The sequence below is a fragment of the Hippocampus comes genome, unplaced genomic scaffold (genome assembly GCF_001891065.2).
Source record: "Hippocampus comes isolate QL1 unplaced genomic scaffold, H_comes_QL1_v1.1 scaffold1, whole genome shotgun sequence".
NCBI classification, from domain to species: Eukaryota; Metazoa; Chordata; class Actinopteri; order Syngnathiformes; family Syngnathidae; genus Hippocampus; species Hippocampus comes.
In genome coordinates this window covers 3,863,083-3,874,248 of record NW_017805010.1, presented here as the reverse complement: position 1 = coordinate 3,874,248, position 11,166 = coordinate 3,863,083, and the positions used below count along the sequence as shown (strand labels likewise).

The 11,166-nt window shown below is 42.3% G+C and overlaps 1 protein-coding gene across 1 annotated transcript in view; it reads left to right on the top strand.

The window, feature by feature from the left end:
• The window catches only part of agrn (agrin), a 264,537-nt gene that overhangs the window by 54,656 nt on the left and 198,715 nt on the right, over positions 1–11,166 (top strand). The gene's annotated exons all lie outside the window — the stretch shown is intronic.

Below are 11,166 nucleotides of genomic sequence, written 5' to 3'. Positions count from 1 at the left end.
TTGTCTGTGTCGTTATGTGCCCTGACCCGGTTGCCAGCCAATCACAGTTAAACCATACAGTACATATATACATACTGTACACCACAGATGTCAAAGTCAAGGCCTGGGGGCCAGATCTGGCCCACCACATCATTTTATGTGGCCCGCGAAAGCAAATTAAGCATGTCAAGTTCCATGATACTTGCTAAAGTCTGAGCCAAAATTTCAAATTGTCACATGCAATCCACAATAACAGTCATTATTCTTGACTTCTGATTTTAAAACTAGTTATCCATCAATTTGTTGTGCGCTGTGTTTGTAATATGTGGAGTAGATTAAACATTTATATGGTTTCCCAAATTTCATAACGACCCTCCAAGGCAAACCGTAACTACAATGTTGCCCGCGACAAAAATGAGTTTGACACCCCTGGTCTAAATGATGTATTTGTCTCATATCTGCAAATTTTTATATATTTATTTATTTGTTTATTTTTTAAATTTTTTAATTTTTGTATTTTTTTGCATTGACTAACACAGAAAAACCCACTTGAATATTGTCGCACGTGCTATGTACATCTAGAGCAGCATAACATCCTGCACATCCACGAATGGAGGAATCCGAACTTGCAACTAAATCTGCTGAAGCTGCTTTATCATCATGATGTCACAAAATGTGCTTGAAAGCCAACAAATGTGTCATTTTGGGATATAGAAGCAGAAACCAGCATGTACATACAGTTGGTCATCCATTCGATACAAAAAGTTCTGCACGCCGCATATAAATGTTACGGTGCTATGCGTGCTGTGTTTGTGAGCATGCTTGTGTATCAAATGCATGTCAGTGTAATGCCGAGGCATGATGAGCTCTCATGGTGGCAAGCACCGGGGACACCTACCACTTGGCCGTATGTGTGCGGGGACCCCCTGTGAGAGCAACTTAAGCTCCTCCATGTGACAACAGCTTCGGTTCCTTCCTGCCCATTCACCCATAAGGGCAAAAAGGCACGCCCGCAACACACAAAACCCTTTTGCGCCGTCATAGCACGGGCAAATCTCAGACACTAGACATTTCCCAGACCTTTTTTTTTTGGGGTTCATAGTGAAACAAGAAAATGATGCACATTGAGACTTCTAAAAGGACGAGAGGGAGGCACACCTTAGCAAAGAGTCGAGAGTCGAGACATCAGGAAGGAATGATGCGACTCAGGAAAAAGACAAGTTGAGGCATGTTTTGGGCTGATCCTGTGTCGGCCTGCACTGACATTCTTGTATGTGCTCTTTCTTTCTGTCCATCTCCATCTCTATCTCTTGTCTGTTGCACAATCTCTCATTGGTTAGCGCGTCGACCTCACAGTGCAGAGGTAACGGGTTCAATTCCCGCTCCGGCCTCCATGTGTGGAGTTTGCATGTTCTCCCCGGGCCTGCGTGGGTTTTCTCCGGGTACTCCGGTTTCCTCCCACATTCCAAAAACATGCATGGCAGGCTGATTGAACACTCTGAATTGTCCCTAGGTGTGAGTGTGAGCTTGGATGATTGTTTGTCTCTGTTTTCCCTGCGATTGGCTGGCAACCGGTTCAGGGTGTCCCCCCGCCTACTGCCCGAGGACAGCTGGGATAGGCTCCAGCATCCCCCGCGAACCTTGGATGGATCGATTTATTCAGTTTTAGTTTACACCTTTGTTTTATTACAAATTAATCTTTAATTCAGAGAGAATTATTTGTGTTTTATTTTAGACATTAATTCTATTTCAGAGTACATTATACACAACTCTCATTTATTGTGCAATAATCTATTTGTAACATGTATTTGTTACATATTTTGATGCAGCCTAAAGCATAGAAATGCTTTATAAAAAATTTATGTCTGAATTTTGGGGGACTTGGAACGGATTAGCGCATTTCCATGGAAAACGCGTCTGTACTTACAAAATTTTCTTGTAAAGAAATTTCTTCCAGAACCAAATAATTTCGTTTGTAGAGGTACCACTGTATTGGTATTGGTTACTTGGTTTCAGTGTGAATACTGAGGAGTTGAGTACTTGTACTGGTATGCATCTGTAAAAAAAAAAAAAAAAAAAAATGCAGCCTCGAACATCCATACTCTCGTGTTTCCTTGTCTGTCGTATGTATGTATGTGTTCTGTTGTGTGTCAGTACAGGTTGTACATTTTCCGCCCGTAACCCAAATCCTCACCTCAAAAAAAAATCGTTCAACCAGATGGTTGCAACCGTGCATTCCCACTCGGAATTCCACTTTTCCCATTTCACCTTTCTGTGATCTCAACCACCCTGCTCATTTTTGCTGCTTGGCCATCAGTCATCACAATGTCACCGTCCGTGCATGAGGTTTTGAGGCTATTCACCTCTAAAGGGGTGTGTAGGTTATTTGTATGTATGAGTGTGCGTGTATACCCACATGTAATTGTATGTTTGTGCCTGAAGCCTGTTTTACTCATTTTTTTCGTGAGTGTGTGTGTGCATCTGTGTGATACATGTCTGTGTGCATGGAGTGGGGCCGTTACGCCATCTTTTACTTCCCCTTGTGGGAACATAAGTGGCCATTGTTGGCTGCACACATGCCACCGGGCGGGGGTGGGGGTGGTGGGATGTTAGTGGGATGGGAGTCGCTGACGTAAATGTGGAGGGAAGCCCGAAAATACTGGGGCAAGCGGGTGCAGCGGCCTGTGTGCCAGACCCATCCTCCTCCATTCCAGCTTTGGTCCAATAGTCAGATTGTATGCAGCATATGCAGACGAGCTCCCATAGCCACGCTGCACTAAGATGATTTGGACCTCTGACTGAATTTGAGGAGGGGATTAGGAAAGATAGTCCCCGGGAGTTGCAATGTTATGCTCCAGTGTTAGCGTTAATAGTTGTTTTCAAGGATATTGAGATGTTTTTGCCAGCAGTTATGTCATTGCAGCAGTTTTCACAGTTGTCATCTTACATCAGTCAGGATTGTCGCTTTGGTCATGTCGCCCTCATATCAAATTTCTCACCTTGAAGATTAGCAATTGAGAAATGTACCTTCAATGCATAGCCAAATGGCTTGGATACAGATGCTTTGACCGTAAAAAAAAAAGTATTTTGCTAGTGTGAGGCCTGGCCCGAATTGTGGGAACCTAAGCGATGTTAAATGGGTCTGTGGTCTTTCGACAAACGTGTACTCCATCAACCCACACCTGTGGTTACAATCCAGTTTTTTTTTCCTCTGGCATTGCTCTTTGAAATGTAGAAGATGAATGGAGTGTCTTCGATGATCGTATTAAAAATTCAGAATGAATTGCTTTCTTCAGGTGGAGTATACTTTAACACTAACTCTTGAGGCTTCACCCTGACTCTCCCGTCATGAACTTTTTTAAAAAGGTTGAACCTGTTGGAACGTATTATTTGACAACAATCATGTTTAATCAATTTGCGTTATCGTGTCGGAAAAAGAGCTGAATTACGTAAGGTGCAGCGTTATTCAACCAGGATCTTACCTAAGCCAGATGACTGAAGCTGCATGTGTTCTCATCAGCTCCTGACCACCAGAACACTTAAGACGATTGCTTTCCCGGTGACCTGAATTATGTGGGAGGTCGAAAGGAAAGGACGCAGTCGGAGAGAGAAAGGAGTAGCACGAGTGATGTAATGGGATGGAGAAGGGACACGTAATCGTTTAGAATACTAAGCGTTGGGTTGTGCATCGTGAGAATTGGGACGATTCCAGTTACGATCCAGGAAAGAAGCTTGAGTTTGATTAAAACAAATTAAAGGGTGCTGGTGTGAAAGCACCCTAGAGTCTGTGATTTATTCTACGATTTCTGCAGTCCTGTAAGATGAGCGCAAGCTACATAACGCAATGTCAAATGAGTGGATCATAAACTCACTGCATGTTCATACTGCGCGTTGGAATTTTTGGTGTTTACGTGCATCGACGAGGAATAAAAAGGAGGAACGTATGGTCATGTTGGTGGCAGGGAAAAGGGGCCAATGTGGAATTCCAGCATGACAAACACAACTTGAGGTGAGCCATGTTGTGAACACTCATTTTCATACACGGTGTCAGTTTAAGATAGTAAAAATCAATTCATCACACTTCATTGCAAAAACATAACTCTACAGGACTTAACATACTAGGATGTGTGGATGTGACACCATTTCATAATGATTTTTCGAAAATATTAGACACGACTAGATTTTGACAGATGATGACCGTGCCAAATCACAGATTGCTTCAAAATGAAAGTAGGTAAAAATTTTCTTTTTAAGACTAATTTGGAAATCAGAATGTGTCATTTGTCAAAACAAGACATTGCTAGAGGGCCTGTAATATGAATACACAAATGCCTTCCTCAAGTAGTGCGTGTGTGTGTGTGTGTGTGTGTGTGTGTGTGTGTGTGTGTGTGTGTGTGTTCCTGCATGTGCCAACGTTTGTCTTGCTTCAGCAGAGTGGCAGTGTAGTCAGTTGCTTGCTTCGTGAAGCCTTGTTCATTCCAGGAGGAAGAGTTGGATACACTTCATTAACCTCAATGTCACATGCAACACACACACACACACACACACACACACACACACACACACACACACACACACACACACGGAATTAAACACAAGGAGTAGACAAAAAGAGACATTGAGGGCAGAATAAAGTAAAGCACATGCCAGGCGGATGAAGATGGATGGCAACCTTTACACAAGGCCCTTTATGTTGGCTTCCACAAGCCAAACAAAAAAATGCACCAAAAACAGCTGCTTTGTACAGACGTCACTCTCTTTCTCCACTTCAGGAAAATGTGTGGAAGGACAGTGACATTTATGGATATTAACGGCAGCGGGCTGATCTGCACTGCATTCATTTAAAGATTAAGCTGTTCCTATGATATTTATCTTTTGCACAAAATATGTTCGATCATTTTCTATCCCGTGCTGAATTTGTCCAATCCGAAGCACAGAGCAATCACACCCATTTTGAAAAGATGAAAGTTGTAGTTTTAATCAGATGCAAGACTTTGGCGCAACAACTGGAGATGTGACATTCTGTTGTTCCGCCTGGCAAACAGACATTAGTGATTCCCAACCAGGGTGCCGTGGCACCGTCCTGTGGCGTGAGAGATTAGTATCTGTCATAAAGCCATATTACTCATCCTAACAACAACTGATTGTAGTGGATTTTGGATGGGGAAGAAGGTGCACATTCCTCTCCAAGATAGCAGAAGATACAATAAACCTGTTGGCATTCATACAGACGAAAAAGTCATAGTTACCTGTGTGTAGATCAGCTTTTTGTTCAATCAAATAGTTCCACATTTGACACTGCCGATTGACATATATGGAGATAAAATTTGTGGTGAACAAGCGGTTTGTGTTCAACCTAAAAGTTCCACTGTACTTACTATATTTTCCGCGCACCTAAAAGCATTCCATTTTCTCAAAAGCCGACAGCGCGCCTTATATTACGGTGCACCTTATATACGGATCAATATTCTGAATTCTTGGACGTCGTATTTTAAATGTTCTGTAAAGCGCTTTGTTACAGCTGCAGCAGTTGTGAAAGCTGTATATAAATAAAGCCGTAAAATAAAGCTGTATTGTATTGTATTCCCTTTAGCGAAACTCCATTTAGTGGATGCATAACGCAACCGCAGCCACTATAGTAGCTTCTATTCTAGAATGCATTGCGCCCTTATATATGAAAACTGTTTTAAAATAGGCCATTCATTGAAGGTGCACCTTATACTCCAAAGCACCTTATAATGCGGAAAATACGGTATGTGTTAACCACCTCCTATGGGCTTATCTGATGAATTTTGTGTTGCCTGACCTTCATTCAGATGAACCGCATCACCACTCGATGTTGTTCTTTTAATCACTCCGTTGTGAGACAGCGCAATGATCTTCTTGTGTTTGGGCGTATCTAAAACAACATCCCTCATCTTTAAAAAGCCAGTGCATGTCGTCAACAAAGGACATTATGATTAACCGTCTCACACCTCATCATGCTAGCAAACTGTTTGCCTGACTTGAGCTCATAGTTCCAGCCCTCTCCAAATGTGCTTTGCGTCATTAAACCTTGATAGATATATCTCGGTCCACATCATGCTTTTGTCCCCTTCATCATGCTCCATTGGCAAATTGATGAGCTTGTTAATTACAGAAATTTAAAGCTATTTCTTCCGACAGCAGGAGCTTTAAGAGCCATGAACTGAGCAGTATGTTTGGGAAATGGCAGAAAGGAGTAGCTTTATATAGCCGGAAATAATGGCACTGAATATGCTTTGACGGAGGTCAGACTGTGATGTCAGTGGTGGCACCAAGCAGCGTGATGAGACTTTTTGAATATCGCCGATACATTTGATTTCCCTGTGCCTCCTTGACTTTGAACATACCGATGACATCTGCTTGCTTTAATTATGCAGCAGACAGAACTCTTTGTTATGCAGCAAAACCCTTTGGAATGGCTGCTCATGCCAGGTCGGCATTTAGCACTGTATTAGATGAATGAATCCTGGTGAAGTGGTCCAATGCTTCTGCTGCTTCACGAAACACTTGACAAGGTTAATGTGGCGGCATTGCTATTACGGCGTCACTGCCAGGCCTTTTTTGGAATATGGAATATTTGGAAGCACCAGTTAGCAAACCTGTCTGATTTGATCCATTGAGTACGAGTTCTCTAGACTACTCCTATCCCATTAATATTTGATTTAATAATGTTGTCCAGAGTTGATTTTGCCTCCCATCTCCAAATCACTACTTGTGTCTTCATTTGTTTACAGCTGACCAGGACCAGGAGGGAATAACATGCACAGCTTCTCTAGTTTCAGATTCCTTAGCTAAAAGTTTCAGAGGATAACATTGTGAGGAAAAGGAGGGAGTCAGCAGTCATACTCCCACTTCGCACCATCGCAGTCCCACCAGCTGCAATCGTAATCACGGCAGCTCCCACCTTTCAACTCGTCAACAAAGTGGAAGCAGATTGTCGGAGGAGTTGCATGCTCATCATCAAATTGCGCGTGTGGGAGCAAGGTTTCTTGACCTCTTGTCAAATCAGGGGAAACTCTCACTCCTTAACGAGAAGCTGAATTCATCCGGGCATATTTGTGAGAACTCATAAACCTCTCTGTGGGTATGCATCACCAATGTACAAACGCGAGGCCAAGGTGCTCTGACATGACTTCAGTAGCCTAAAATAAATAAATAAATAATAACAACCCCCCCCCCCCCCCCCCCCACCAAATTGTGCCAGACTGGTGGCTCCAAGCAGTTAACACCTCAGTTCCCATCCGCTGAGATTAAGCGGCCAGCAAACTTCCCCACCCCCTCCAGCAAGTCATGTTTTGGCGAAGGCCACCCCGGCAATTGGTGCCACTTGAATGATGCGCTGCACGAAGTAAACAACGGCCAAAAGAATCCCATCACTCCCTTTTTCCTACTCTTGCCCCCTGGCCTATTTCTCAGCTTCTATTTATTCTTGAGAAAAAAGAGGTGATATAGTGAAAAGCTTGTATATGCCTCACAGCTGGAAACTGATCGGACTTTTTACAACTCACCGTGTGCCGCCTGTGAGAAAATGCTGTAGTGGCTCTGTCTCCCTTGAGACCATGTGGTGTCAAAGATACGGCCGTGGGCCGGAACCGGCCCCCAAGGAGGTTCAATCAGGCCCGCAGGATAATTTAAAAGTGAAAAAATGCATAAAAGACACGGAATTAATATTTTTAATAAGGTGCAATTCATGGAGTATCCGCTAGGGGACACACTGTTTTGATCAGAGTAGAAAACAACATTGTTTTGATCAGAGAAGAAGACAACAGCAGTCTCAGTCTGTCACTGAGACAGACCCAACACAGCAGCCGCTGTCAAGGACATGTGAATACTTTATTCTTTGCACATTTAATAGCACTCTCCTTAGTTTGTAAGGTGTAGGCAGGGATTACATTTAGATTTTATATGCACATGTGTAAATGGTTGACAAATTCCTTTCTTTATAAATCTCGTTTCATCTTAAAGTGCATGACTACATTTTTCAATACCAATTACTCGTTAAAGTTTTGTGCCTTTGTACAATCAGTGGGATCAGTTGCAATGCACCTATGTGAATGACAAAAGTAAATTGCACATTTGTCGAAGGAAATCTAAGGTGCTTCATGAAATGTTTTGGAAAAGGTATGTTTTCCTAATGTTCTTGTGCTTCTTTCGACCAAAACAAAGGAAAGCCATATTATTTTGGTTATTTATAGCAGAGTATGGTATAATTTTAATGGTCCGGCCCACTTGACATCTACCGAGGCCGTATGAGGCCCACAATGTGAAATGAGTTTGACACCGCTGCTTTAGACTTTCTCCCATTTTCCGGGTTTTTGGTCTTGTTTGTGGCTTGGCCTCACAGCCTTCCAGCACAGACTCACTCATCTCTGAAGCACTTTTAATGTGTAGAAGCTGCCTTCATCCTTTTAACATTTTCCACATTTTGACCAATGCTAATCATTTTAAGTATCGTTGATGGCTTGTAAGCTTGCTAATGATTTTACTGTATTAAAAACTCAGAGGATAAAAATCCTTGGCTGCCAAGAAACCAGTTCCCTTGACCAGTGTGAGGTGAGTGAGGTTTTGGAAGTGTACAATGGAATGAGAAAGAAGGGGACGGATGACAAATTTCTCTTCCTGCCTTGAAAGTACGCGGAGTGGGGGTGTCCCTTTGAGAGGGGGACAGTATTCAGTGGGCTCGCTCCATGTGGTAAACTTGAGTCAGAACTTGGAAACAAAGCCCCCCTTCCTTTGCGACAGGCAACTTTTAACAAAGACATTTTGAAAGGAATCTCAGTGGAATGCCGAATGAAAGAAGGGAAACGGTTTGGCCTTGGTCTTCTCCATTTGGATCGAGCCATCTTGTGAAATCAGCGTAATTGTACGAGGGGTAGCAGTGAAACCTTAATATTTCAATGGCTCGAGGTTTTACAACTTGTTGGAGAAACGTGCTTCTAAACTTGCACAAAATATAGTTGGGAGTTTGAACATGGCTGCGATTGTTTTTTTCTTTTTTTAAGGATGAGCCTCAATAGAGAAGCATTTAAGAGACAATGAAAATAAGAAGAGACTAAACATCGGAAATGAAAGAGACTCGCTTACGTGACAAGAGAAAGGACATTTCAATTTTTATGTTTTGGGTTTTTTTTTTCGGTCTTAATCTTGCCAGTGGTTAACTTATCATTTATTAAACAGTGAATAATGCTAAACTCAAAACTTTAGCTGGTTAATGAAGGTTTTATTATGGCACATGTTTGACCTTCAAACAGATCATTTCTACAGTGGTACCTCTACTTACAAATGTCTCTTCATATGAAATTTTCAAGTTATGAAACACCTCAACAGGAAAATATTGCCTGTTGTTACGAAAGAAAGGTACAAATACGGTATGGGCTGCTAGTCGCAGCTCCGAGTTTCCAGAACGCAACATACTTATAGCTGCTCTGCCATTGGCTATTATCAAGCATCTTCCTGGCATCCCATTGGCTAAGAGGGACCCTTACTGTATATGTCTATGTATATAGATAGATAAATAGATAGATACTGTATGTGTCTATGCAGCGTCCTCGTCATTCACCCCTCGGCCATGAGGCGTTCCGATAGTTTTACCTCAATGTGAATCACTCAGAGAAAGTGTTCACCAGTCAGCTCAACATGCTGATGTTTGCCTTGGACATTTTCAAAGGATTGTTAAAAGCAGACAAAAGCAAATTCGGGCATTTACATGGAAAACGCGTGTCTTCTTATAAAATTTTCTAATTAAGAAATTTCTTCCAGAACCAATTAATTTCGTAAGTAGAGGTACCACTGTAATTCCATTTACATTAAGGGCAAAATAGTTTTGAAATGGGAACAAATCAGCTTCTGGCCATTGTCCCACTAGAAGAGTAGTTTGTGTTTGTTTTCCGCCAAAGGTTATGATTAATAAGTGGCGACTTACTCCACCTTCTTGGGCTCTTATTCAACCAATAAAACCAATGGATCGGTGTTTGGTTTTCAATCCAGTGCCTGGCCGTGTTTGCTTAGGGCGATGCTTTCAGTATGCATCGGCCTACGACTTCTAACAAAAGAGCAGCAACACCCTCCTACATACTGCTGTTTACCCCCAGGTGTCGTCAATGGATTTGGCTCACATCCATGCTCACGAGTTTTATCGCGAAATGAAAACTTTCACTTTGGTGAAGCATGGCAGCACTTTCATTTTATGGGCGTCACTGCTTCTGTACGATTAGTCATTTTGTTTGATTGAACTCAAGGAAGTCCTGAGATCAGCCACTTCTCTCAATCTATAGCCACAACTCTCCCTGTCATGAATCACTTGGAACCAACACACTCTGAGCTAAATGGACACCCCCCAACACCCCCACCCCCACTCCCACCACCACTCCTCGCTCCCCCTTAATCACATTAGCCTAAGTGATATGGGAACGGCAGGCCAGACGCACACTCCCTCCTTCTCTTTCGCTCTTTCAACTTGACTAAATAGCCACTCCTCCGGAGATTTAAGTTGTCTTAAGCTCCATCTTTGGATAATAGACTGTTTGCTCCCTCAGAGACCCCAGTTTGGAATAATGAGGATCAAGAAGAGAGCACAGAAAGCAAAATGAGAGCAAGTAAAGAGGGTGAACAGAGAAGGGGCAAGGACATTGTGCTAATACCCACCCACGGACAACTTCCATCAAAAATACTTTTGTTAGGGAGGGGAGGATGGCTGCTTTTTTTCGGGGGGGGGGGTGCATTAAAACCTTTGTATAATCAGATGACAACTGGAACCTTTTTTTTGTCTGAAAAACCTAAAAAAGAATCTTGTGAAAAAATGAAAAATCAGTTTGAGGTGCCATAAAATCTTGAACTTTACCAGCTCCAAACAAGTTCTTATCAGCCGTACGGCTGTAAAAAAAATACCCACAGTAATATAATTGAAAAAGTCTTGATTTTAATAAGAAGCAACAGTTCATTATGGTGCCACTGGAATCTGACTCTCAGTTCTGGTTATTCCTCTTTTCTTCTCTTTTTCATCTTCTCTTATCATCCCTGGTTAAAGCTTGACCTATCTTTTTTGGGTCATTAAAAAAAAAAGTGGCGAAAAAGCAAAATACATGCGAAGAATTACTGATGCTCAAACCGATTTAAACTCCAAGATTTTGTACAACTTTAGGCCGTATGTTACTGAGCGCTGAA